The 26505-nt window shown below is 42.2% G+C and overlaps 1 long non-coding RNA gene across 1 annotated transcript; it reads left to right on the plus strand.

Annotated features, from left to right (window-relative positions):
- Positions 1 to 1055: 1055 nt before the first annotated feature.
- On the plus strand, positions 1056 to 25437 carry LOC118898404. Its single transcript, XR_005020691.1, has 4 exons — positions 1056 to 1342; positions 20056 to 20065; positions 22919 to 22923; positions 25427 to 25437. It is a non-coding gene; the product is annotated as an uncharacterized LOC118898404 (long non-coding RNA).
- The last annotated feature ends 1068 nt before the right edge of the window (positions 25438 to 26505 follow it).

Here is a 26505-nt window from a genome sequence, read left to right on the forward strand (position 1 = left end):
TGGCTAATAGTTAATGCATTGGACAGAGTATTTGCCTTAGGTACTCTTTATGAAAGAAATTAATCAAAATTCATTTCCAGAGTGAATTTTTTTCTTAACTCTGAGTTTAAACTCCTTTTCAAACCAAACTAAACAAAAACTTCATCTGGTATTTTTCAAAAACACACATGCTGAAAATGTGTATTTTTGTTCTTTTATCAAAACAAAAGATTATTATAAACATTAGAACCAGATATTTTTGCTGCATAAGCCTTACCCATCAGCCTTTCCCTCTTCCACAGCATGGCTTTTATAAGTTAAACATTTGCAATGGTAACATAAATATTTCTCTCCAAAATTAACACACACTGAATTTCAAGTGCAGAGAGACATTCTTCAACCCCACAACCTATCTTTCTGTCAACATAACCTGTCTGACAAAGCTGTTCTATGAATTGACTCATTTATGAAATGTGCTTTTTTGCCTCTTAAGACTCTGCTGTGTAGAGAAATTGGAAACTAAAAATAAATGTGAACTTATGTTATTTCTTTGGGCTTACTATCTCTTTGACAACTTGCCTTCAACTAAAACAGGCCTGAGACTGGTTAAGAGTCTCATCTAACAGACTCGGGTTTCTGTCCTACCCAAAAAACTAAATATATATGAAGCTCCGTTGTCTTTGGTAGGAGGTATTTTAATTTACCATGCGGCCACTGTTTGCCCATGGTTATTTTTAGAAGCCTGTTCATATTGGACAATTGTATACTCTGCCACAGGGGCTAAAGTTAGTTGCCAAAGATCCATTTATCTTCTCTCTCACTCACTGGGCCCCCAGTCTCTAAAATTATATATTAAAAAATGTCTGACCACTCAGGAATAATTCCAATGTTCAAACATCATACATTTTTTGGTAGCTAAAAAGTGAATCTGCAAAGAAAAATGATTCACTTTTGCTTCTGTGACCAAAAGGCTAAGGAATTTCATTGGAAAAATGACTATATTTAGGGAGTCTAATTTATGCAACTTGTGGTCAATAGGTCTTTTTTTTTTTTTTTTTTAAAGGCAGACTGCCACGTGCAGAGCCTCATTTGGATGTGTCTGGAGTCTTGGAAGCTTGACTACCCTACGTTCTCCTACAAATGGACCTTGAGAGCTTGTTTGGAGGTTCTAGCAGGGGAGCGCAGCTACTCGTATACCCTTGACCGAAGAAGAACGGTCCTCCTCTATCGGGGAAGGTCGTCCTCTTCGACAGAGCGCGCAGCTTCGGGAGGGACGCACATGGAGCGGTGAGGGAGGAAGGGGACACCCGCCCAGCCAGCCAGATCAGCCGAATCAACCCTGGCGATCAATGGGGTGACAGATGTCTCTGCCAGATCGCCCTCACATCCGTCAATAGGTCTTTTAATAAACGATTGGCATACCTGCGTCTTCAGTAAACATGGTTTAAAAGCTGGCTCTGGAGGAAACTGAATAGAATTACAATTCAAATGTATTTGCTCATTTGCCCAACAAATTATTTTCTACTGGAATGAAAAGTTACAGCTGATTTAAAGAATGTATTTTCCCCTCAGCTGTCTAATATAGTGGCCTGGGACATGCGCCATGACTATAATAATAATTTATTCAAGAATTCAAAGCTGCTGTATAGTCTATACAAGTATCATGGAAAATCATACTTCATTTAAAATTCTTGTATTGAAGAAGAAAGTCATACATCAGAATGTGCATCAGCAATGTACCAACAGGGATGTGTAGTAAACAAATGCCAGGAAATTAAGGCTGATGGCTTAGACTTTTTTCTCCTGTGGGTCTAAGCATTAAAAAGAATTACATACTGAAGGAAGCATACTTGTACCAAATGGTAATAACACTGCATCACTGGGTTGGTCTCTGAGCCCAAATTGGGATTGATTAATACTCTCACCCATGCACTATGGCTAGGGACAAACACATGAGAAATGCATAGATATACATTATTTATTTCTGTTGTACTTAGCACAGTGGGATCTGTGCCCTTTAAAAATTAATTATGTAGATGCTGAAATGGGTAATTTGGAGTCGGTGAAGGGTTTGTTATACTGAGCATGTTTCCTGACTTCACCAAAGAAGTGATAAGAATAAAAGGACTCAAATTATAGCAAGAACTTTGCGGGAGGGTGGAAATTAACTTCCTAAACAAAGTAATGAGATGTGAAAACAACTCTCAGAGAATTGATACAATCTCTGTCCCTAAAATATGTCAAAAATAGGGTACTTCCCCTTTGTCTGATAGGGGTGCGTTAAATGCAGCTTCTTTGGAAATAGGGGCTGTTCTACAACTAAGCCTGGGAGATGCCCATTTGTGGCTGTAAGTCTGGGATGTAGCCATTTTCTTCTGTCCACAGATGCTTGTGCTGCATACCCTGCCACAGACTTTGCTTTGCAACTGAGCCAACAGAGCTCAATAATTATTTGTTGGGTCAAATGAATCAATGTAGGAAGAAATAAGGAACTTACTTATCTCTTACTACGTAACAACAGTACCTTGTATTTAGCAGCTTACAACACAAACATTTATTATCTCACAGTTCCTGGGGATCGGGAATTCAGGAATGGCTCAGCTGGGTGGTTCTAACGCAAGGTTTCTCATGAGTTGCGGGTAAGATGTTGGCCGGGATGTGGAAGCACAGACTAGGGCCTCTCTCCTATCGGAGATTGGGAGCTGAAGGGCCATTATTAGCGGCAGGTGGCAAGCACAATGAAGTAAGGGGTGGAGATCCCAAATTGAGGGGCATCTGAAATTCGGCCAGAGGAAATGGAACTATATAACGAAGCACTAGGAGGAGTCAGAATGTCAAAGCAGACTGAAGAGGAGTGAGGGAAGAGCCACGGAGCAAGCAGACTGTACGTGACTTGAAACAGAGCGGGCAGGACGGCTGATCACGTTGTGAGAAAAGAACGAGGCTGGGAAGCGCCAGCCAGAGCGTCCTGATTGGGGCTCTCAGCAGCTCCAAGTGCCTGCGCTTGCTCCCCCGGGTGGCAGGGAGGAGTTAACAGATGGGATAGGTGGAGAAGGAGTTTTAAAAGGAGGAGTTTTCACCCTGAAAGCAGCCCTCTGTAGGCAGTTGCCTGCTCACCGTGGTGTAGTTCAAACCCTGCTTCTCTCTTGTGTTTCCATGAACACCCCCTCCGTCCAGCTCCTGACCTTGCTGGAGTCTCCAATATGACATCATGCTACTGCTTCTGTCATCATGGGATTCTGAAAATATTTATTCACAACCCTCACAGAGTGAACAGAAAATCAATAAACATTAGGTTCCATCACAGTCTTTGAAAATACGTCACCATGAGAAATGTGTAAAGAATTTCCATACGATTGAGAAAATTAGAAAATGGACCGGGTACCAGATAATATGAAGTAGTAATTCTTTTTCTTTTTTTTTCTTTTAGGAGTAACAGCGATATTGTGGTTACTTAGGAAAATGTCATTGGTGCTTAAAGTTCTAAAGCCCTAGACTGTGCTCTGGATACAAGCTCACTAGAAGATCGCTACTTTTTACTGATCTTGATCTGAAAATTCTTACCCATGTAGTTATGATCATGTGTTTGACACCCTCATACCAGGCACAGTCTTCACCATGATCCACTCCCCTTGCCTGCCTCACCCTCTGACTCTGGAGCTGTGTCCAATCTTCCAACTTCTGACATGGTTACCTGTTAGCTAATGACGGCCTTGCCTCACTCCTTAGACCTGAAATTAGGCACTCCATTTCTGGCTTCAGTATTTTGCTTCCTTCCTCAACTATGATGCAAGCTCTCCTTCTGGTTCTATGACATGAGTTTTCCTAATATATATCTTTGGACTTCTTCCTAGTTCAGAGTGTGTGTCCTTGCTGGATTTGTCACAAATATGAGACAAGATCTTCACATTGATGACCATGTTGACGTGCATGAAACCTGTGTGAAACACATCAGCTCTTCTTTTCCTATTTCAAAGTCCATGTCCCTCCTTGGAACACCCACTAGGTTTACTTCCTGTCTAAAGGATGCTTCCTATAGTTAACTCATTGTCGAGTGAAAATGACTGACATGCACAAAATCCAGTGAATGACCAGCTTTATCCTGGCTTGGCAGATCAACCCCACTCATGGCTCTTTAACAACTTATCAGTCATGTTACCCCACATTCCCACTTCTTTATTTTACCCCCGTATATCATCGAATTATGCCAGAACTTCTACTAAATGTTTGCAGTAGTTTTAGAGAGAGTGCCTCAGAGAGCACCGGGATTGGGAAACTTTTGATCCTCACAGACCCAGAACGTAAACTCCCAAATTACAATATAAAAATTCATGTAGGGACTTCCCCGGAGGTCTAGTTGTTAAGACTCCGCTCTTCCAATTCAGGGGGCGTGGGTTCCCTCTCTGGTCAGGGAACTAAGATCCCACATGCCGTGCTGTGGGATCTAAAAAAAAAAAAAAAATTCTTAAAAAGAATGATCTAAATCAATTACTCACCCCACTATTAAATAGTAAACTCCATAAACCTGAGAGCATTTTAGAGTAAGTGACATCTTTAGGCGTTAACTCACATGTGTTCTTCCCTTGGCCAAGAGAATTTCCAGCAACCCCTGTGGGTTCACTCAACTCCCAGCTCACCCTTCCACTGTATTCTGGGACCCATCTCCAGGGAACACTGCTTATTGGAGCAGCATAGCCTGAGGCTCAGGTAAAGAGGAAACTTCTCATCCATTTTTAGGAACCTAGGAAATGGCTTATATTTATTTGACCCTAATTGAATTCAATTACAAATATTTACTAAGTTTATTTGGTCTCCAATTCATTTTACTAGATTCTGGGATGCTGGAAGGAATTTGTTTTTTTAAAAATTATTATTTATTTATTTATTTATGGCTATGTTGGGTCTTCATTGCTACGCACGGGCTTTCTCTAGTTGTGGCGAGTGGGGGCTACTTTTCTTTGTGGTGCGCGGGCTTCTCATTGTCGTGGCTTCTCTTGTTGTGGAGCATGGGCTCTAGGCGCGCAGGTTTCAGTAGTTGTGGCACGTGGGCTCAGTAGTTGTGGCTCACAGGCTCTAGAGCTCAGGCTCAGTAGTTGTGGTGCACGGGCTTAGTTGCCCAGCAGCATGTGGGATCTTTCTGGGCCAGGGCTCGAACCCGTGTCCCTTGCATTGGCAGGCAGATTCTTATCCACTGCACCACCAGGGAAGCCCCAGGAATTTGTTAATAAAAAAAAAAGTAAGAAATCATCCCTACCTTCAAGGGTGTGGAGAAAAGGGAAACCTACTGCACTGTTGGTGGGAATGTAAATTGATACAGCCACTATGGAGAACAGTATGGAGGTTCCTTAAAAAACTAAAAATAGAATTACCATATGACCCAGCAATCCCACTACTGGGCATATACCCTGAGAAAACCATAATTCAAAAAGACTCATGCACCACAATGTTCATTACAGCACTATTTACACTAGCCAGGACGTGGAAGCAACCTAAGTGTCCATCAACAGATGAATGAATGGATAAAGAAGATGTGGCACATATATACCATGGAATATTACTCAGCCATAAAAAGGAATGAAACTGATTTATTTGTAGTGAGGTGGATGGACCTAGAGTCTGTCATACAGAGTGAAGTAAGTCAGAAAGAGAAAAACAAATACCGTAGGCTAACGCATATATGTGGAATCTAGAAAAATGGATATCGATGAACCTAGTGGTAGGGCAGGAATAAAGATGCAGACATTGAGAACGGACTTGAGGACATGGGGGGGGCAGGGGAGGCTGGGACGTAGTGAGAGAGTAGCATTGACATATATACACTACCAAATTAAAATAGCTAGCTAGTGGGAAGCTGCTGCATAGCACAGGGAGATCAGCTTGGTGCTCTGTGACGACCTAGAGGGGTGGGATAGGGAGGGTGGGAGGGAGGCTCAAGAGGGAGGGAATATGGGGATATATGTATGCCTATAGCTGATTCACTTTGTTGTGCAGCAGAAACTAACACACCATTGCAAAGCAATTATACTCCAATAAAGATGTATTTAAAAAGAAAGAAAGAAATCATCCCTATCCTCAAGGAGCTGTAGCTTAATAAAAATTTACACATATAATTATTATATAACAGAGAAAGGTAAGAGCTCTGAGAGTCCAAGAAGGCCCTAAGTTGGTTTGAAGAAAGGAGACATTTGGGCAGTTGGGCAGAAAGGGGTGTGTGAGGCTGTATTTAGCATTTAGCACAGGCCTGCAGTAATAAATGTGATTTTCATGGCAACAGTAGGAGAAGGAAGGGTGTTCTCTAGGCCAGGGGTTGGCAAACTTTTTCAGTAAAGGCCAGAAAATAAATACTTTAAGGTTTGCAGGTCACATCCTGTCTCCATTGCACACTTTTACACTCCTTCTCCTCTAGCATTAAACATGCAAAGCCATTCTTAGCTTAAGGGCTGTACAAAAACAAGCTGCAGACCCAATCCCACAGGGCAGAGTGTGCCAACCCCCTTGTAGGCCACATGAACAAAGATGTTGATGTGAGAAGCTGCAGTGTGTTTCCTTTTGGCTGAAGGTTATGGAAGTTTGCAGGGGGGAGGAGAGAGTGGGAAATAGGATTGAAAAAGTTGGTTAAAGCTCTAGTTTGCAGAGCCTTGGCTGCCAGTGTAATTTCATCAGGCAAGAGAGAAAAGCTGAAGGTTTCCAAGCAAGGAAAATGATATGACAGAGCTTCAATTTTGGAAGCTTAATTTGATGAGCATATATAAGGTGGAATCGTGTGGGTAGATGGGAGCAGTATACAAGGGAAAACACACAGGGTCTGCATTATATGGTAGTTATAGTGTTTGAAAGATGGAGACAGACAGAAGGGACCAGGTGCCTTTTTATGAAGAAAAGAAATAAGCATATTGTTATGGGAAGTACATTTGCATAAATAAAGCATGGCATGATGGATGCAAGGCTTGATAGAACCAAATCAATCATGAATACAGTCATTAGTCAAACAAGATTTCACAATGTCTCTGTCAAGTTTCACTTCACCAATTGAAATTTTGATTCTCAGGCTGCTGAATGCAGCATAGTAATTTCCTGTCGAATTGACACCTGGGCCATTGAGATTCTTTCAGAGATCTCCTATCTGATGGTTGACCAAGGAGTTATTAAAGACTATTTGTCATTAGAGCTGGCCATGTCTCAGGAGAAGAGCAGACAAGAGTCATGTATGGAAACAAGTTTGGGGGAGAAAGAGACATTCAAATGCATTTCTTAAATATGAAGAAGAAAGCAGCTGAAGTTAGGTTATTGCAATTAATTCACAAAACTAACAAATTTAAGTTCTCTTTAGCAAAACTGTGCAGAAAAAGATAATAAAAATTGAGATCCCCACCTCCACAAGGTCTGATATCTCCACAGGACCACCTAGCAATCCCAACCTTTCTCACAGACATCAAAGCATTTCCCTCTTTAGAAGGAATAGAAGCTACGTGCCAGTACTGTTCTGCCATCACTACAATGAATGCCCATGGAAATTCCTTTGTGTAACTTCAAACTTGACCTTGAATCAGACAGCACCCCAAGAAGAACACTCTCCATCAATAGCAGTAAGAACTCCAAGGGAATACAGGAGGGGGTTAAAGTAGAGCCCTAAAGCTATGTATGTAATAGTGAAAATAGTTCTGTTGAAAAGATAAATAGAAACTAGTGAGTGCTCCAAACATTCTCATGTGTATTTGAGACCTCTTCCTAGGACCTAGAAATTATTGAGTCTTTAGAGTCATAAACTGGAGTCGTTTCCTTGAAGGTTCTAAATGGTTATTGGCTGCTGTGATCACAATATGTAAATATCAGGTGGTGATTCCCTTCTTGAGCAGAGGATCTAAAAAACGTTCCTAGACTAAGCAACTCCCTGCCCCCCGACCCCTGTATGCACTGAGTAGTTTTTGAATTTCATTTAGTGAAAACAGTTTCCTTTCATATATCAAGAAATTGTATTCAATAGCATAATTTTAAATACGATTGCTTTTTCTATTTAGCCTGTATAGCTAAAAATGGCCAACTTAAAATAACAAACATGTTTTTCCTGTCACTATGCAGCTTGCAGATTTGAAGCAACACTACAGACTAGTTCCAAATGCAGAACTCTCAAAGAATTATGCCTTTTTAAAGAAATAATAACACCATCTTCAGTGTTTAAAATATTGTAAATTATAGGTAATGATGGGATGACAGGAAGTCTGCGTTTGTAGCCCAAAGGGTAAAATTTTTCAGAATCTTCCCAATTCTGTTCTTTCCTTTTAAAGAATTCATTGCAAATGAGTACCTTATTCTCTACTGAGTACACTTAGCTGTCAATTACGTGAAAATGTATTATAAAAATAATTGCTTTTCGTCCTCATTAACCAACTATTAGGAATAAAAATGATGGAAAAATCATTCAACATTTTATTAATTCTACAACAGTATTTCTAATGAATCCTCTTATCAAGTTATGTGTAGAAAAGCATTTCCCTCCCCATTTTCTAGTGAATTAGGCAGCACTTGAACAGAAAGATAGACGTTCCCATTACAAACACATTACAGCATTCCCCACAGACTACAGAGACTCTTCAGCCTCTGGGGGGAAAATTAAATCTCGCCTTCCCACCGTTGCTTCTCACAGGCTTTGAGGAAGATTTAATTGAACCTGGCACACTCTCCTAGATCTTCTACATAAAATTCACTATTTATTCCTTTTAGAGTAATTGCGAGGAAGCAAATGCATCCTTTAGATTCTTTGGGCCATAAAGCTTGAAAGAAAAGGGAAGGGCTCTCAGACATTTCCATAAGCCCACAGGGAGCGAGCTAGGGAACAAAAGCCTTGCACCTGTGCTTTGCTGCAGCCCTTTCCCTCTGATGGATGCAAGCGGCTGATTCCCCAAGCCCACTACCCATCTGTGGCTACAGCCGAGTCTCTCTCATTTCCTGAAAGAAGTGTTTATCAGCGTGCCACCTGACTGACGTTCACACCAGTTCACAGCACCCACCTTTGGCTCAGGGCTGGTAAGTCATGGTGGGATTTCTGTCTGAAAGGTCTGGTTCTCCTCATCAATGATTTAGGACTAACGACATGGCACTCTAGCTGGTCTGAAGGGACCAGGGCTATAGTCTGAGGACTTCCTCAGCTTCCTTTAAAATCCAGTAGAGGATGGGTGAACAACAAGGCTCTACTGTACAGCACAGGGAACTATATTCAGTATCCTGTGATAAGCCATAATGGAAAAGAATATGAAAAAAATATATATGTATGTATAACTGAGTCACTTTGCTATACAGCAGAAATTAGACACAACATTGTAAATCAGCTGTACTTCAATAAAATGTTTTTTTTTTTAATCCAGCAGAGGTAAAGCAAATCTGCTCGAATCAAGAAAATGTAGGCATTACCTGCCATGTGCGAGAAACAGAGGATACAAGCCAGTACAGGATGAACTGCCAAATGGCTCGCAGAAAAGGGCCCATTCGAGTGCAGAGCTAGGAGAGGGATTTCCCACTGCGGATTCAACCGAGGCTCTGTGAAGAAGGTAGCAAATGACTTGGGGCTTGGAGGCCACACAGGATTTGAATGGGCAGAAAGAGGGGGGAATCTCTGCCAGGTGGGATAGTGTGAAGACAAACAGCTGGCAGAGGAGAAGTGTTTTGGGAAGACTATCTCAAGTTGCTTGGTAACAGCAGCGGTTCTCACACTCAGAATCACCTGGAGGGCTTGTTAGAACACAAGCTGCCAGGTTCCACACGCTGCGCCCTTCCTCATTGAATAGATCTGAAGCCAACTGAGAATTTGCATCTCTAACAAGTTCCCAGGTAATGATGATGCTGGTGGTCCAGGAAGCTTACTCAGAGAAACCGTAAGCAAGAGGACAGCTTTTCTAGGGGAAGAGGAGGCTGAAAAGATGGATGGAGCCCAACTGTGAATCGTTGTAAGGTCTTGGAAGAAATTGGGATGGATTTGAAAAATGAGAGAGGTGTTTTAGGAAGCGTCCTTTGACCACTGTGCTGAGAATAACTTGGAAAAGGAAAAGATTCATCACAGGAGATTCTCATAGGAGGTGAGGCCCAAGGTTTTAGGGCCTTAACATGGATGTGGAAGAGGGAATAGCAAAAGAAAAGGGACGGTGCAAAAACCCACTCATTCATTCTCCTTTAAACTAAATTTCAAGATACCTTTGCACAAGACTTGACAAAACAATTTACTAGGAGATCCTCTAAGCTAGTGGCTATCAAAATTTAGGGCAAGAGGCTCACTAGGGAAGTTCATTAAAAATGCAAATGAATTCTCAATATATATGCAAAAGAACTGAAAGGGACTCTAACAGGTATTTGTACACCCGTATTCACAGCAGCATTATCCACTACAGCTAAAAGGAGGAAATAACCCAAATGTCTATCGATGGATAATCAAAATGTGGTATGTATATGTGTATATATATATATATATGTGTGTGTGTGTATGTGTGTGTGTGTGTGTATATGTATATAATGGAATATTATTCAGCCTTAAAAAGGAAGAAAATTTTAACACATGGATGAAACTTGAAAACATTATGCTAAGTGGAGTAAGCCAGACACAAAAAAACAAGTATTATATGATTTCACTTATGTGAGGTGCCCGAAATAGTCAAATTCATAGAGACAGAAAGTAGAATAAAGATTAGGGCTGAGGAATAAAGAGAAAGAAAGTTACTTTTTAATGGGCATGGAGTTTTAGTTTGAGATGATGAAAAATTTCTGGAGATGAGTCATGGTGATGGCTGCACATCAGTATGAATGTACTTAATGCCACTGAACTATCCACTTAAAATTTGTTAAAATGGTAAATTTATGTTATGTATGTGTGTGTATGTATATATATGCACACATATACACGTGTGTACATATATACACATATACACACATATATTTTAACACACATGCACGCACACACAAACAGAACTCAAATGCCTGAGGCAGTCCTCCAACTAGAGAATGTGATTCAATTGGTCTGGGTGGGCCCAGAGATCGGGAACATTCAGCCCAGGGTGCTCCAAAACAGGTGTCGGAAGAACACATGCTCCATCTCAGCTCTAGGAAAAATAGCTCCTTTGCAGTAAAGTCTTATATGAGTGAGGGGTTTGCTTAATGGGAGAGTTTCCAGGCACTCTTTTTCCTGTAAGGCCACAGAAGTCCATAACATTTCTGACTGTAAGAAATCTGAATAGAAGCCTTCATCCAGGGCTCTAATCCCTATCTGAAGGAAACCACATGGGAGAGTCACCCCTCCTGTGATTCTTGCATTGCATGTTTTCTGTAATAACTACTAGAAGCAGAAAAAGAGCAACATAAACACAGATGACGCACTTTTTGTAGCTGCAGAGAATGCCTGAATTTTATGGCTTGAACTTTGTACAATTATTGACTGGCTGAGAGCTCTCTACAATGAGTATTAATTAATGTGAGGCAGGAAACAGTCCAGCAGGAAACGGAATGGAATATAGATGAGGATAATGGAAGTTGGAGACACGGAAGCAGGATAACAAATGTGAACTAGGGTCTGCATTAGGACCAAAATGGAGATACCATCTCAGCTGCTCTCTGATGATTTAAACCTGGAGACCACAGGGGTTATTCCTCCCCAGCCTGAACTTGTGCATTATAAATTCAAGTATAATGCAGATGTACTTCTTTGAGTCCCTTTAGGAACTGAGAATTATAGGATCAAATATATGTGACTCTCCAGTCACTCCAAATAGTAATTTAGGAAAAATGATTCTGAGCTCTGATGAAACCAGAAAGGCAGACAACAAAAAAGAAGAACGAGCCTTAGTATGCATATTATCTGGCAATAAAACAAAAGGAATTTTAAAGTACTTTTTAAAACCGAGAATGTGGTATGGGGTGGTGTGATGGTTAATTTTATGTGTCAACTTGGCTGGGCCACAGGGTGTCCAGATATTTGGTCAAACATTATTCTGGGTGTTTCTGTGAGGGTGTTTTAGATGAGATTAACATTTAAATCAGTGGTCTTTGAGTAAAGCAGATTGCGCTCCATGGGGTAGGTGGGCCCCATCCAATCAAGCAAAGGCCTGAATAGAACAAAAAGAGGCCTCCCTAGAGCAAGAGAGAATTCCCCTGCAGATTGCCCTTGGACTTCATCTACAATATCAGCTCTTCCTGGTTCGGAAGTAGTCTTCCATCCTTCGGCCTAGAACTGCAGTGTTGGCTCTTCTGGGTCTCCAGCCTGCTGGCCTATCCTGCAGATTCTGGAATTGTTCACCTCCATAACTGTGTGAGCCAGTTCCTTCTGAAACAGTTCCCGACACAAGGGTTAGGGCCACAGTCTGTGCAGTCAAAAATCCTCATATAACCTTACAGTCAGCCCTCTGAAGATAGTGTAGTACTGTGGTATGTATTTAGTAAAAAAAATTCTCTTATGAATGGACCCAAACAGTTCAAATCCATGTGACTTATGGGTCCACTGTGTACATATATACACACATGCTATTGGTCTGTTTCTCTGGAGAATCCTGCCTAACACAGGTGGCAGATGAGATCTATAACTATTTCTAGTAAGTTAGGATAGGTAAAATGTGTGATTGTGTGGTTTTTAAACAGTCACAAACTCTTTGACATCCTTCCCATCAAGAGGCGAGGTATGTTCCCAACCCTTGAATCTTGGGTGGGCTTGTGACTATTTTGACCAAAAAGTATCGCAGACTTTCACTATGTGACACCTGAGGCTATGTCATAAAAGCCACGTAGCTTTCTCCTCATTCACATGCTCTTGGAGCCCTGAGGGGCCACGTAAGAATGCTGATCATCCTGAGGCTGCCATGCTATGAGGAAGCCCAAGCCATGACAAGAGGCCCTGTATAGGGTCTCTGGTGATGGCCTCAACTGAGCCCAGCCTTCAATTCATCATGGCCCATGTGCCAGACATGAGACTGAAGAAGCTTCCAGGTGATTCTAGCTCCCACTTACTAGTCTTCCCAGCTGAAGGCCCAGAATTTGTGATGAGAGACAAGTCATCCCTGCTGGATCCTCTCTGTATTCTTGATCTGCAGAATTCAGGAACTTAATAAAGTGGTTTATGCCGCTAAGTTTTGGAGTGGCTCGTTACGTAGCAAGAGATCATTCGAACAATGACACTACTATTTAAGATGCATAAATGTCACTGATTTCTCCTTTACTTAGCTGTAGAATCTATTGCTTTATTTTAGTGAACATTAAAAAGTTTTTATAGATTTTATAGATGTACCCCTAATCTTGGCCCCTAATCTAATTCTTTCTTAAATTCTTTTCAGTGACATTTTCTACTTTGGGAATCTTTAAGGATATAATCCCAGAAGATGAGGAGAGAAACTTAATTTTTTAAAAAATTTATTTATTTAATGTATTTATTTTTGGCTGCATTGGGTCTTCATTGCTGCATGCAGGCTTTCTCTAGTTTCAGCGAGCTGCGGTGCCCGCAGGCTTCCTATTGCGGTGGCTTCTCTTGTTGTGGAGCATGGGCTCCAGGCACACGGGCTTCAGTAGTTGTGGCATGTGGGCTCAGTAGTTGTGGCTCGTGGGCTCTAGAGCACAGGCTCAGTAGTTGTGGCACACAGGCTTAGTTGCACCCCAGCATGTGGGATCTTCCCGGACCAGGGGTCGAACCTGTGTCCCCTGCATTGGCAGGAGGATTCTTAACCACTGCACCACAAGGGAAGCCCGAGAAACTTAATTTCTAATACATATTTGTTAGTTGTTAGCAAACTGTAAATAGTTAATTCCAAAGTCTATTTTCTGTTTTTCAACCTTTCTTTTTGTTGTATTTATAAAATATGAAATTTTAAAAATTCATATAATTACTACCAAGGAGAGCTAGCTGATCTGGTGTGGACCTTACTTGTATTTGAAAGTACCGTCTTGTTGCCTATTTACCTGATTGGGTAGAAGAGTTGAACACAGATTTTTAACAGGGTTTTATGAACCCAAGTGATCTTAGTACTTTCAACTACAAAGACAGATTATTAATATTGTTCAATGCAAAAAAAAATTAATCCCTGTAATAGGCAAATTTAGGGCTTAAAATAATTGAGAGAACAATTACTCTTTTAAAGCACATAGCCACTATGATAAGGTATTCTAGTATCATAAAAGGGTAGTTACATAATCACCAGTGGTTTATAAGAGTTCCTTGAAATTAAGTTAATTCAACCATATTCATAAAGTTTTTATAGTGTGTCATTAATTCTCCTAAAGTATGTGATGAACATTTTAAAAGTTCATACAGGGGCTTCCTTGGCGGTGCAGTGATTAAGAATCCGCCTGCCAATGCAGGGGACATAGGTTCGAGCCCTGGTCCTGGAAGATCCACATGCCAAGGAGCAACTAAACCCGTGCACCACAACTACTGAGCCTGTACTCTAGAGCCCGTGAGCCACAACTACTGAAGCCTGTGCACCTAGAGCCTGTGCTCCACGACAAGAGAAGCCACCGCAATGAGAAGCCCACACACCGCAACGAAGAGTAGACCCTGCTCGCTGAAACTAGAGAAAACCTGCACGCAGCAACAAAGACCCAACGCAGCCAAAAATAAATAAATAAATAAATAAATTTAAAATAAAATTAAATAAAAAGTTTGTATATATATGTGTGTGTATATATATATATACACATATACATGTCACTGAATCGCTTTGCTGTATACTTGAAACTAATACAACATTGTAAATCAACTATATTTCAATAAAGTTTTAACAAATTAAAAAAGTTAATATATAGAACCTGACCTTGTGAATCTTCTAGTCTAGTGAACACAGTAAGATTTGCTCTCTTGAAACCACTAGGCAGGAGTGCTTGGTGGAAAAGGTACATTCAGATGAGAATCCAAGAGAATTACCTCTGACTACAGAGCCTTTATGTCAGACAAGAAGGAAGTAATTCCCTAAATGATAGGAAATGCATGCTTTCACTTCTAAGGCATTCTAGTCATTTAAATTTGGCAGGGTCCTTTCTGTATTTTCAGCTTGGTTGGTCACAAAACAAGGAAAAACAATACAAAACAGAATAACAAACTCCCCACTGAATTGGCATATACTAATCTGGACTCTTGGATTGGACAATTTTGTATTATTTGAAAATGTTATTGAACTGTCTGTCACTGTAATTAAAATTTTTTATGAGAATGACTGCAGTAGGTTAGTAAACAAAACAATGCAGCCTACACAAAAACTTCTTTTGTTTTTCTCTTAATTCTGTTTAATACTGTGAGCTAAACTAGCCTTCCTTACTGCCTACTCTTCATATAAATAACTTGGTCCTGAGAATTCCACCTCCCTTGGGATCTCAGTCATCTGCAATTCTTTGTTTCATGTCTCACTCCTATGATTTCCAAAAGCAGGGGGGTGCTCAAAGAAGCTGCAAGAAAGTTGGATTTTGGTAACAAAATCACATTAACCCCTGTAACATATGTATTCTACATTCCGAGGGGAAAAAGAATATAGCGGAACAGTTGTCACCTTCATTAAACTTGAAATTTAAAAGAAAAGAATAAGTAGTAGTAGTAGTAATATATGAACACTCCAAGTCTTATAAAGACACTCAAGTCAAGTCTTGTAAAGTCTTACTACAACTCATAAACTTACTGGAATTCACAACTCTTGCATTGTTTCATCTTATCTTTACACAGCTCCCCATGCTTCCTCTGTCTCTCTTTCTGTCTCTCTCTTTCCTCCTGGCATCCTGATGGGTCCCACCTTCTGCTCAGTCTCTGACAGTTTCTCATCTAGCCACCTGCATGGCCTAGGTGTGGCAAGTGGCCTTGGCCCACTTCTGGTGGGCTAGTGTGAAGTGTGTCCAGTGTCTAGGGACATGCTGAGTGCCAGGTAACCTTGAGTCATCTCCCTAGCCTTCTCCTTCTTAGGACTCAGCCTGATGAGTTACCTAATAGCCCAATCTCCCTTTAGGATGACAGCTCTTCCCTGAACCTCAACTGCCTTGGAGTCTCTGTCTCTTGCCAGTAGGTTCCTTTTCAACTATCTATTGCTGCAGAATCAGTCAACTTCCTCAAAATGCAGTGGTTTCAAACAATCGTGATTTCTTCCTGTGGTGCCTCAGTGCTCTCTAGGCCTTCTCTTTCTCTCTCTCCTCGATCTCTCACCCTGCCACCCCACCCAGGCACATCCTTCAGGGCCTAGTGACAGCACGGTGGCTTGGCCTTCTCATGCATGAAGGTTTCAGAGTAGGTGGATTTCCTACATGGCATCTGGCTTCCTCAGAGAGACTGTTCCAAGAGATAGGATTTGCAAGCAGCTAGTCTCACAAAGCCTGGGTTCAGAAACTGGCACAGCATCACTTCTGGCAAATTCTATCAGCCAAAGCAGTCATAGAGTCTGCCCAGATTCAAGGGGAAGGGACTACACTCTGCTTCTCAGTGGCAGGATTGTCAAAGAGTTTGAGGCCATCTCGAATCTGCTGTGACCCCTTTCCTCTGAAGTCCCTGTGGCTTCAACCACTGATAAGAGTCCTGCTGTGGTTGACTGGACCATTAGGAGCTACTAGACATAGCTGTGCTTGACTCCATTTATGTCCATGCTGCATCCAACAGGTCGTGCACCAGGATGGATGATTGCCTAAGCCTTTCTCGTGAGCTTGCCGTACCCTTTTGGGCATAGTGCTTGGGCTGCCCCAATGCCCCTCCTGCAAGCAGGGCAGTAGACAACTCAGTTCCCCATCCTGCACAGCCTCAGCCCCCTCTACCCTTGCTCACTCTCTCTATGACAAAGTTTGCTCCATAATCACGGGCCCCTCTGTGTCTGAGATTTAAGAGAGCCATTTCCTTAAAATGCATCATTTCTTCCACTCATGGTGCCATTGCTGTTTGACTTGTGATTTGTTTATGAAGACAATTACTTACTAGTCAAACCAGATAAATATCACTTTCTAGAAGCTCAGTTGTCTCTATGTACTTATGCGTTAGATGGCTGTGCAGGGGATTGCTGAGGTGTTTGCAAGAAAAAGAACTAAGGGATATCAATGCTCACAAAAATCTAATATTTGTCTATGTCTTTACAATTTATGAACAACTTGTATATACCTTCCCTTCTTGTGAACCTGATCATTGGTATTATTATTATAAAATCTGTTTTGGAGATGATAATATTATTAATAACAAAACAGTGGTAAGTGATTAACATGCATGGTCCCCTTTATTTTCACAACTATAATTCATTCACTCATATTCATTCACTGATTTATCGAGTGTTGGGTGCTGGAGATAAAAGGGTGAGAGAAAACAGTTGTGTCTGTTCTCAGGGAGCATATAGTCTATTACAGGAGATTGATGTTAGTTAAAGAATCTCAGAAATCAATATAAATTTAGAACTGTGAACCGTGCCCTGAAGGTGAGGTAATAATGGTAGGAAAGGGACATTGGCCTAGTCCCTGAGGACATGACCACTGAACTGATACCTGAAGAAAGGGTAGGCATTCACCAGGGTAAGGGGTGGGGAGGGGCACTATGTTCCATTTAGAGGGAATAAATTCTGCAAAAGCCCTGTGGTAGGAGGGGGGCATGGTGTTCTTCCAAGAACTGAAAGAAAACCAGTGTGCCTGGAGCACAAGCCCTCTACAGTAGGATTAATACTGAACCCATTTTACAGATGAGGAAAATGAAGACCAGTTACTGGACTTCATTTGTCTGGTACGCCAACTTAAGTTTGACCCTTGCCATCTGCCTCTACAAGGATAAAATTACAAGCCTGCTACAGTTGCTGACCTTCAACACCCCCTGAAAGGAGTTCAGGGTGGAGATCAGGAATGAGGCACTCTGCGCTCTGGGAAAAACTGGCAGAACAGACCTTCAGATAGTTAGATATTTTCAGGAGAAGATTTTATGAACCCAATACTTGCACCTCCTCATATCTAGAAAAGCACTAAAATCTTTCATGGTGATGTCTGCTCCTCGTGACTAGCAGCAACCTTCTGCAAAAATGTGTACTTGATTGGATGTACCCCCCCCACACACCGGTCACCAAAATCACGTATAGACTGACCTTCCCCCCTATCTGTTCGGAGTAGTTTCCCAGACCTATCTGAAATACTGCCTCCCGGGCTATAGTCCTCATTTGGCCCCACATAAAATTTACCTCACAACTCTCACATTGTGCTTTTTTTTGTTTTTTCTGTTGACAGTTAATACAGCCAGGAGGTGGCAAAGCCAGACCTTGAACAGAGTTCTTCTCATTCCTCATTTTCTGCTCCTCCCCGCATAGCTTGCTGTTTGAGCCAGGTCAATATTAGCAGTGTTTTCAAAGAGGGTAAAAATGTAGCAGGGCCAGGGTGGGAAACCCACATCCCAGGCAAGGAGCATGACTATTAAGGAAAGTCTGGAGGAGTTGCAGAAAGCAGGAGCTGAGAATTTTAAGTAAGGGAGCTGAGTGCCTGTGGAGAGCTCAGAGAAAGAATGACTAAGATCAAATCATTAAAAAAAAAAAAGACAAGGAGGGTTGGGGGGGGCTTGTTTTGTGATTAACATTCTGGATTTGAAATAATTGTAGGTCAACTAGATGAGGTTAATCTAATCACAACAGAAGCTAATTCTGTGTTTGAGCAGTCTAATCTGTGACACTTCTCCTCCCTGGTTGTCTTTTGAAATAGGATCAATGTTCCTCTGAGTAAAGCAATTTCGCTTTTCTCCTCTCTGGAGGGTGGGACTGAAAGGACTTCAGGACTTCTCCAATTCCTAGTGACTGACAAAATGGAAGGTTTCCTAAGTATGTTGTGAAATACAGAGTTGGGTAAAGCAAGGCCTACTAGGTCTACGGAGAGGCTGAACTCTATCGTCTAGGTAATTAAGGACTTGGGAAATGGAGAGAACCAACAAGAGGAATAAAGCTCCCGAAACAGTGCTGGTTAAAATGCAAATCTCCAGACTCCCCAGAAACAGGGCCTGGGAAGTTGAATTCTTAACATATTTCCTAGGAGCTAGTTAAGGATCTAGGCAGTGAATGAATTATGAATGAAAAGAAAGATGCTTCCATCAGACTTCAGCCAAATGAGACCCCCAATTGAGAACCACCTAACTGAGCCCAGTCAATCCACAAAGCTTATAGAGATTATAATAAAGTGTCGATTACAATGATAGAGATTATAATAAAGACTTAATCCACTAAGTCTTGAAGTGGTTTGTTACACAGTGATAGTAACTGAAACACAACCTCAAGGCCCAGAAAAGGTGTTTCTGGTTGGCAGGCAGTTGCCTTAACTCTCTGATGACCCAGAGATCTTCCATGTGAAGCTCCACCATTTTCAATATGGGGTTTCCAAGATCACTGTGAAAAGGAAAAGAGCCTGAAGAATAATGCAGAGGAGATCTTCATGTACCAGGCCTGGAAATGGGATATATCACTTACATGCACATTTTGGGGGCCAAAACTCATTTGCATGGTTGCACCTCACTGCATAGAAGGCTGGGAAATGTAGTCCATGAGGAAGAGAAATGGGTTTAGTCAACAAGCTGGTTGGTCTGTGTCTGTCTCCTGAACTAATGTTCCTTCTAGGTCTCTTTCCCATTGGATATGGGGGTAGAAATAACTAAACTAGACAAATCTCAGTATATTAGTCTCTTCTGGTTCAAACAGTCTTTTTAGATTGTATTTCTTCTCCCTTCTGCTGCTCCTCACCAAAATGGTATTTGGGTGTTTGGGGCTGGGGAACAGGTAACCTTGGGGCTTGGGAATAAGGAGGCCTCAGATCAACATATGCAGGTTCTAGTGAAAATTCCTGTTTTGCGTCTAGATCCAGAACCCCGGCATAGAGTCTGGTCCTTTTTGGCACTTACGGATGTTACGTTCTCAACTTCAGAGCTGAAGTTGTTGGTTTAGCCCATCTCTGCCTTTGGCAGCCTCTTGGATACAACCTGTGGTCACCGGCAGTTCAGGGGCCCTCTGAGGACTTCCATGTCCCCTCAGTGGGGACATAATGGAAGTTCTATTTTCCCCCAGCCCCCGGCCCCTCATGCTTCTTATAGGCTTCGGAGAATATGGAGCCCTTTGGCTTGGATCCATTAGCTTGGATATGATCTACAAAGAAAAGCGGAAGCCCAGTACAGCCTAGAAGGAAATGGAAAAGAAATAAAAAGAGAATCCATGGACCTCAGTGCTTCTCCTTAGAGCTGTCAGCGTGGTTAAGTCACAGAGGACAGTATCTACTTCTCTATGGTTGCTAGCATACTACTTGGCACTTCAGTGTATAATATTTACATAATCAGAATATATTTGCATTGAGATGGGGCTTTACATTTTTTGAAACCTCTAACAAACACAGAAGACCTATTTAGAGAAAAGTATAACTGTAATTAACCTAAATAACTTAAAAATCGTAATAATCGTAATATAGCTAACAATTAAAAGAGGGAGGCTGAGATAGCAAAAGTATGTTAAACTTCCCAGCTATCACTGAGGCAGGACAACAGTTTGTTCTAACACAGTGAAATCAAGAACTGCAAGTATCTGTATTTAATTCAGTTGTAAGGTGACATACCCTGAAGAACAGAAACAAAAGTAACAAAAATGACAATAACAAAACTCTAGGGAGTGGGAACTGGAATGGAGGGTGAGAGAAGAGAGCCTTCAATTTCCATCTGAGAATTCTTCATGGTTTAAATTTGAAAACTCACATGTAGAAAATACTTTAATTAGAAAACACTAATATTGAATTTCAAAATGAAACAAAACAGGGCCAGTCTTATCAATAAGGAAATTTCTAAATAAGATGTAATATAGTCATCAAATTGAATATACATATTAGAGGTAAAAATGAAATAAATGTATAGATTCTGATAAGGAAGGATATACATGATGTAATGTTAGGTGATGGAAGTGAGTTACAGAATGATATAGTTAGAACATCCATTTATGTAAAAATTATAGATGTTCACATGTACAGTTAATTATATGTCATGTGTGTAAATACACATTTGCATGTACAGGGAAAAATGTCTATAGGGATATACCCCAAACAGTTGGGAATGTGGAGAAGGGAAGACATTTATTTTTTATATTTCATACTTCTCTATTATTTTTTTACTTTTTAAAAAGCACACATATGTCTTAGTTATAATTTTAAAATGTGAGCTTGCATTTTGGCACTGCCTTTTCCAAACTGTGTAATGTGGGGAAGTCACACAACCTCTCTGCACCTCAGTTTCCCCATCTTTACACAGAACTCCCACCCTTCACATGTTGGGGTGTGCAGAAGAAATGCACGAATGTAACCCTGCAGCTTTTAGGGATTTTAGACAAATTGCACCCTTTCCTTTTTCTCCTTTCCTAGTGAGAAATGGCAATCTGGGTGACTCAGGAAGAGGGGTGAGTTGGAGGGTGGAAAGTGGAGGGTGCGGGTGGAGGGAGGCTTTAGACAGACAGTATTTAAAAACAGCCCTCAGATGTATACATACACATTCATCTCCAGCCCCGAGATCACACCCTCCCCTTTCCTATAACTGTCTTCCCACTCCCACCCCCATCTTTTCCTCCCTAGACTCCTCTTAATATTTATTTTAACCCAACATTATCTGTATAAAATGTTCCAAGGTTATTAAAATATTCCAAGATAGGAATAGCCTTTTTTTAAATGCTCCCCTAAGTCATCACACTAGTTAGTGATGAGTACCTGACCCATTAAGCTCCTGAAGGGTACAGGCATTATTTTGTAATTTTTTCTGTAGTGCCTTAACACCATGCCTGCCACCTCGCATTTACTCAATAATGTATATTGAATGAATCTCAGGAAAAACTTTCTTGGTCCTTTCCGTAATTCTCATTGCTCCCATGCCAGAATCATAGCTAATTATATGACAAAAACATTTTCAAGGAAGTAATACATCTAAAATATTCGAGATGCATTTGTTTAATAGCACAAATGCACCTCTAATTGGTCAAAGTCCAGACTAGGGTATTGGTTTAGCCATGTGTGGAAAGAGGAAAATGGAATATTTCTGAGTCATTGAATTTTTATCCCTGTAAATAATGGCTACTTTAAGCCAAACCAGTCCCAGGACTCTAAGATTCTGGCTTATGGTAAATGTTCTGAGTGTTCCTTGTTGGTCTTACATCAATGGAAAAGAGATTGAGAGGATGGCGTTTGGTTGGGACCCAGTAATCTCAACAACCAGAATCCAATTCTTCCTCAACCTTCCCCAGCCACTGAGGAAGACAGCTATCTGCACAGAGAGCAAAGTCAGACAATTTCACACTTTTTATTTCCATGAGGATTTCACCTCCACTCTCAGTACAGACCCCAGGTGAGCTAGACTGGACCACATTGAAGATGCCTTGTGGTAGTTAATGGTAGACGTAGACCAAAGGACAGTGCACCATGGGAAGCAGGCTGGTGGCCTCTTCCTAAGAGCAGCTTCAAATTCTCCATGCTCTGTATCTCACCAATCCAATGTTGAGGAAAGGAGAGCCTCCCAAACAGACGCAGCCCTTCCAACACAACCCATCAATCTCAGCATTCTTCTCCTTGGAGATGCAGTGGGGGAGGAGCAGTGCAGGTGTTAGGGGAAACACTGACTGAAACCGCCTGCCCTGGCCAGGCAAGATAGTAGCCACTTGCATGAGTTATCTTACAATAGGAAGTCCTGGTAAGGAACATGGAACTAACAAGCTACCACCAACCGGAAAAATTCAGGAAAGTTCAAAAGGAGAGAGGAGATGCCAGTCCCCATGTCCTACCAACCTCCCAGAATCCTTCTCATCGGAATCCATCGTGGCTGAGGGATGCACGCGCCACAAGGACCCTGAGTCAGAGCAATTGACCAGAGAAACCCCGGAAACTAACAGAATTACCATGAACCTGAGACTGCGAGTCATGTGGCAGAGCAGTTCTCCTGGGTTCACTTACCCTGCTGCTCTCCACCTGGGTGCCCCTTCCTGATAGTCTCTTGCTTTGTCAGCACGTGTGTCTCCTCGGACAATTCATTTCTGAATGTTAGACAAGAGCCCACTCTGGGGCCCTGGAAGCAGTCCCCCATCCTGCAACACAGGGGTGAGGAGTTCCAAGGGGCTCACACACTTGTCAGCTGGGACCTCTTGGACCACCTGGACTATCGTTGCTAGAGATGTGGATGCAAGGGAAGGACTTAACCTCCTGGTTTTTCAATCCAGGGTCCTTCATAGGAACTGCAGAACAACTTCCTGCTGTAAATTGTCTTCCCTATGGCTGACTCTGGAATCACTTGGTTTGGCTTTGTTGACATGACAATAATTACAGTCATTTTCATTAATTGCTCCATATTTTAGTCTAATTGCCATGGAACACAATAAAAATCATGCACATCATTCAATGTGCCATATTAACTTCAGATTTTATTTCATTATAACACTAGATTTGGTTCACTTTTACATATTATTGCTCACATGACTTGGTTTTATGCACTTTTTTTTAATAGAGAAAAAGAAATATTTCAATAAGCCAAGTCAATGAAACCAGCCGAGGAAACTTATGAGGGATTGGGACCAAGAACGAAAATCTATCCTCTTTGCCTTTCTCTGTGCTTTGCTTTATTCTTTTCCTTTCTCCCGATCATCCTTTTTCTGTTTCTCCATGCACAAGGCTCCTCCTCTGGGGGCCCCTGAGTTTATATGACCTCCATTTAGGTAACCAGCCAGAATGGAGGCTCTCTTTGAATCCAACTCCAAACTCCCAGGAGAAAGAATCTGGGTAACCCAGCTCGGTTGACTATTTCTGATTATTTCTGTGGCCAGTTAATGGGGTGAAGGGGTTCAAGAAAAACTTTAGGGGCTCCCAACCCCTGGCTGGGTGGGTGACAGTAGGGGTGAAAGAGCTCTCAACTTCTTTAAGTCTTTCTGTAAACTGGGGGTGTGGGTGATAATGCACAGAACTTGTCTTTTAGGGTGTTGGTGAGTGTTGCAAGGGGCAGGGTTCACAGAGTATTTTTGCACATTCCTGGCACACAGAAAACACTGAATATAATGTTTACCATTATTGTTGTTGTTATTATCTCTTTGAGTCTTTAAACCATTTATTTTGAGGTTTGGGGGCAGATATGATTTGAAAACCCATAAACCGCACCCAAAGGTTTATACAAATAATCTGAGAAGCTCGGAGAAATCATCTCAAAAAGCTATATTTATTCCCTTCCCACACTCGCCAAAACTCTGAACAGCAGTTAAGGCATCTTTACAAATTAGATCCAATTTTGGAGAGCTTTGAAAACGTGCAATGTAATATTCCACTAATCCAGAAGGGGGCATGCTTCACAAATGTAAATGGTCTGTACTGCAGAGACCTTGCTCAGTGGAAAGCAAAGGTGATTCCAAAGAGCGAACTTCAATATAGCACCTGTTGACTTTCAGTAAAGCAGTAATACTACTATCTTCAGGAAATGTAGGAAGGGGAGACCTTCAAGAGGGTGGAGGAGTGAGACATGGAGATCGCCTTCCTCCCCACAAATACATCAGAAATACATCTACAGGTGGAACAGCTCCTACAGAACACCTACTGAACGCTGGCAGAAGACCTCAGACCTCCCAAAAGGCAAGAAACTCCCCATGTACCTGGGTAGGGCAAGAGAAAAAGAAAAAACAGAGACAAAAGAATAGGGACGGGACCTGCACCAGTGGGAGGGAGCTGTGAAGGAGGAAAGGTTTCCACACACTAGAAGCCCCTTCGTGGGCGGACACTGCGGGTGGCGGAGGGGGGAATCTTTGGAGCCACGGAGGAGAGCGCAGCCACAGGGGCGCAGAGGGAAAAACGGAGAGATTCCCGCACAGAGACTCAGCGCAGACTAGCACTCACCAGCCCGAGAGGCTTGTCTGCTCACCCGCCGGGGCGGGCGGGGCTGGGAGCTGAGGCTAGGACTTCGGTCGGATCCCAGGGAGAGGACTGGGGTTGGCGGCGTGAACACAGCCTGAAGGGGTTAGTGCGCCACGGCTAGCCGGGAGGGAGTCCGGGAAAAAGTCTGGAGGTGCCGAAGAGACAAGAGACTTTTTCTTGCTTCTTTGTTTCCTGGTGCGTGAGGAGAGGGGATTAAGAGCACTGCTTAAAGGAGCTCCAGAGACGGGCGCGAGCCGCAGCTATCAGCGCGGGCCCCAGAGACAGGCATGAGACGCTAAGGCTGCTGCTGCCACCACCAAGAAGCCTGTGTGCGAGCACAGGTCACTCTCCACACCTCCCCTCCTGGGAGCCTGTGCAGCCTGCCACTGCCGGGTCCCGTGATCCAGGGACAACTTCCCCGGGAGAACGCACAGCGCGCCTCAGGCTGGTGCAATGTCACGCCGGCCTCTGCCGCTGCAGGCTCACCCCGCATCTGTACCCCTCCCTCCCCCCGGCCTGAGTGAGCCAGAGCCCCCAAATCATCTGCTCCTTTAACCCCATCTTGTCTGGGTGTGAACAGACGCCCTCAGGCAACCTACACGCAGAGGCGGGTCCAAATCCAAAGCTGAACCCCAGGAGCTGTGAGAACAAAGAAGAGAAAGGGAAATCTCTCCCAGCAGCCTCAGGAGCAGCGGATTAAATCTCCACAAACAACTTCATGTACCTGCATCTGTGGAATACCTGAATAGACAATGAATCATCCCAAATTGAGGAGATGGACTTTGGAGCAACGATATATATATATTTTTCCTTTTTCTCTTTTTGTGAGTGTTTATGTGTATGCTTCTTTGTGTGATTTTGTACGTATACCTTTGCTTCTACAATTTGTCCTAGTGTTCTGTCTGTCTGTTTTTTGGGGTTTTTTTAAATATAGTTTTTAGTGCTTGTTATCATTGGTGGATTTGTTTTTTGGTTTGGTTGCTCTCTTCTTTCCTTCTTTTTTTTATTACTTAAAAATTTTTTATTTTTAATAATTTTTTATTTTTTATTTTAATAACTTTATTTTATTTTATTATATTTCTTTCTTTTTTTCCTCCCTTTTCTTCTGAGCCATGTGGCTGACAGAGTCTTGTTACTCAGGCTGGGTGTCAGGCCTGTGCTTCTGAGGTGGGAGAGCCGAGGTCAGGACATTGGTCCACCAGAGACCTCACAGCTCCACATAATATCAAATGGCAAAAGCTCTCCCAGAGATCTCCATCTCAACACTAAGACCCAGCTCCACTCAATGGCCAGCAAGCTACAGTGCTGGACACCCTATGCCAATCAAATAGCAAGACAGGAACACAACCCTATCCATTAGCAGAGAGGCTGCCTAAAATCATAATAAAGTCACAGACACCCCAAAACACACCACGGGACATTGTCCTGCCCACAAGAAAGACAAGACCCAGCCTCATCCACCAGAACACAGGCACCAGTCCCCTCCACCAGGAAACCTACACAACCCACTGAACCAACCTTATCCACTAGGGGCAGACACCAAAAACAACAGGAACTACGAACCTGCAGTCAGTGAAAAGGAGACCCCAAACACAGTAAGTTAAGCAAAATGAGAAGACAGAGAAACACACAGCAGATGAAAGAGCAAGGTAAATACCCACCAGACCAAACAAATGAAGAGGAAATAGGTGGTCTACCTGAAAA

Source organism: Balaenoptera musculus, chromosome 7 (assembly GCF_009873245.2).
Source record: "Balaenoptera musculus isolate JJ_BM4_2016_0621 chromosome 7, mBalMus1.pri.v3, whole genome shotgun sequence".
Taxonomy (NCBI): Eukaryota; Metazoa; Chordata; class Mammalia; order Artiodactyla; family Balaenopteridae; genus Balaenoptera; species Balaenoptera musculus.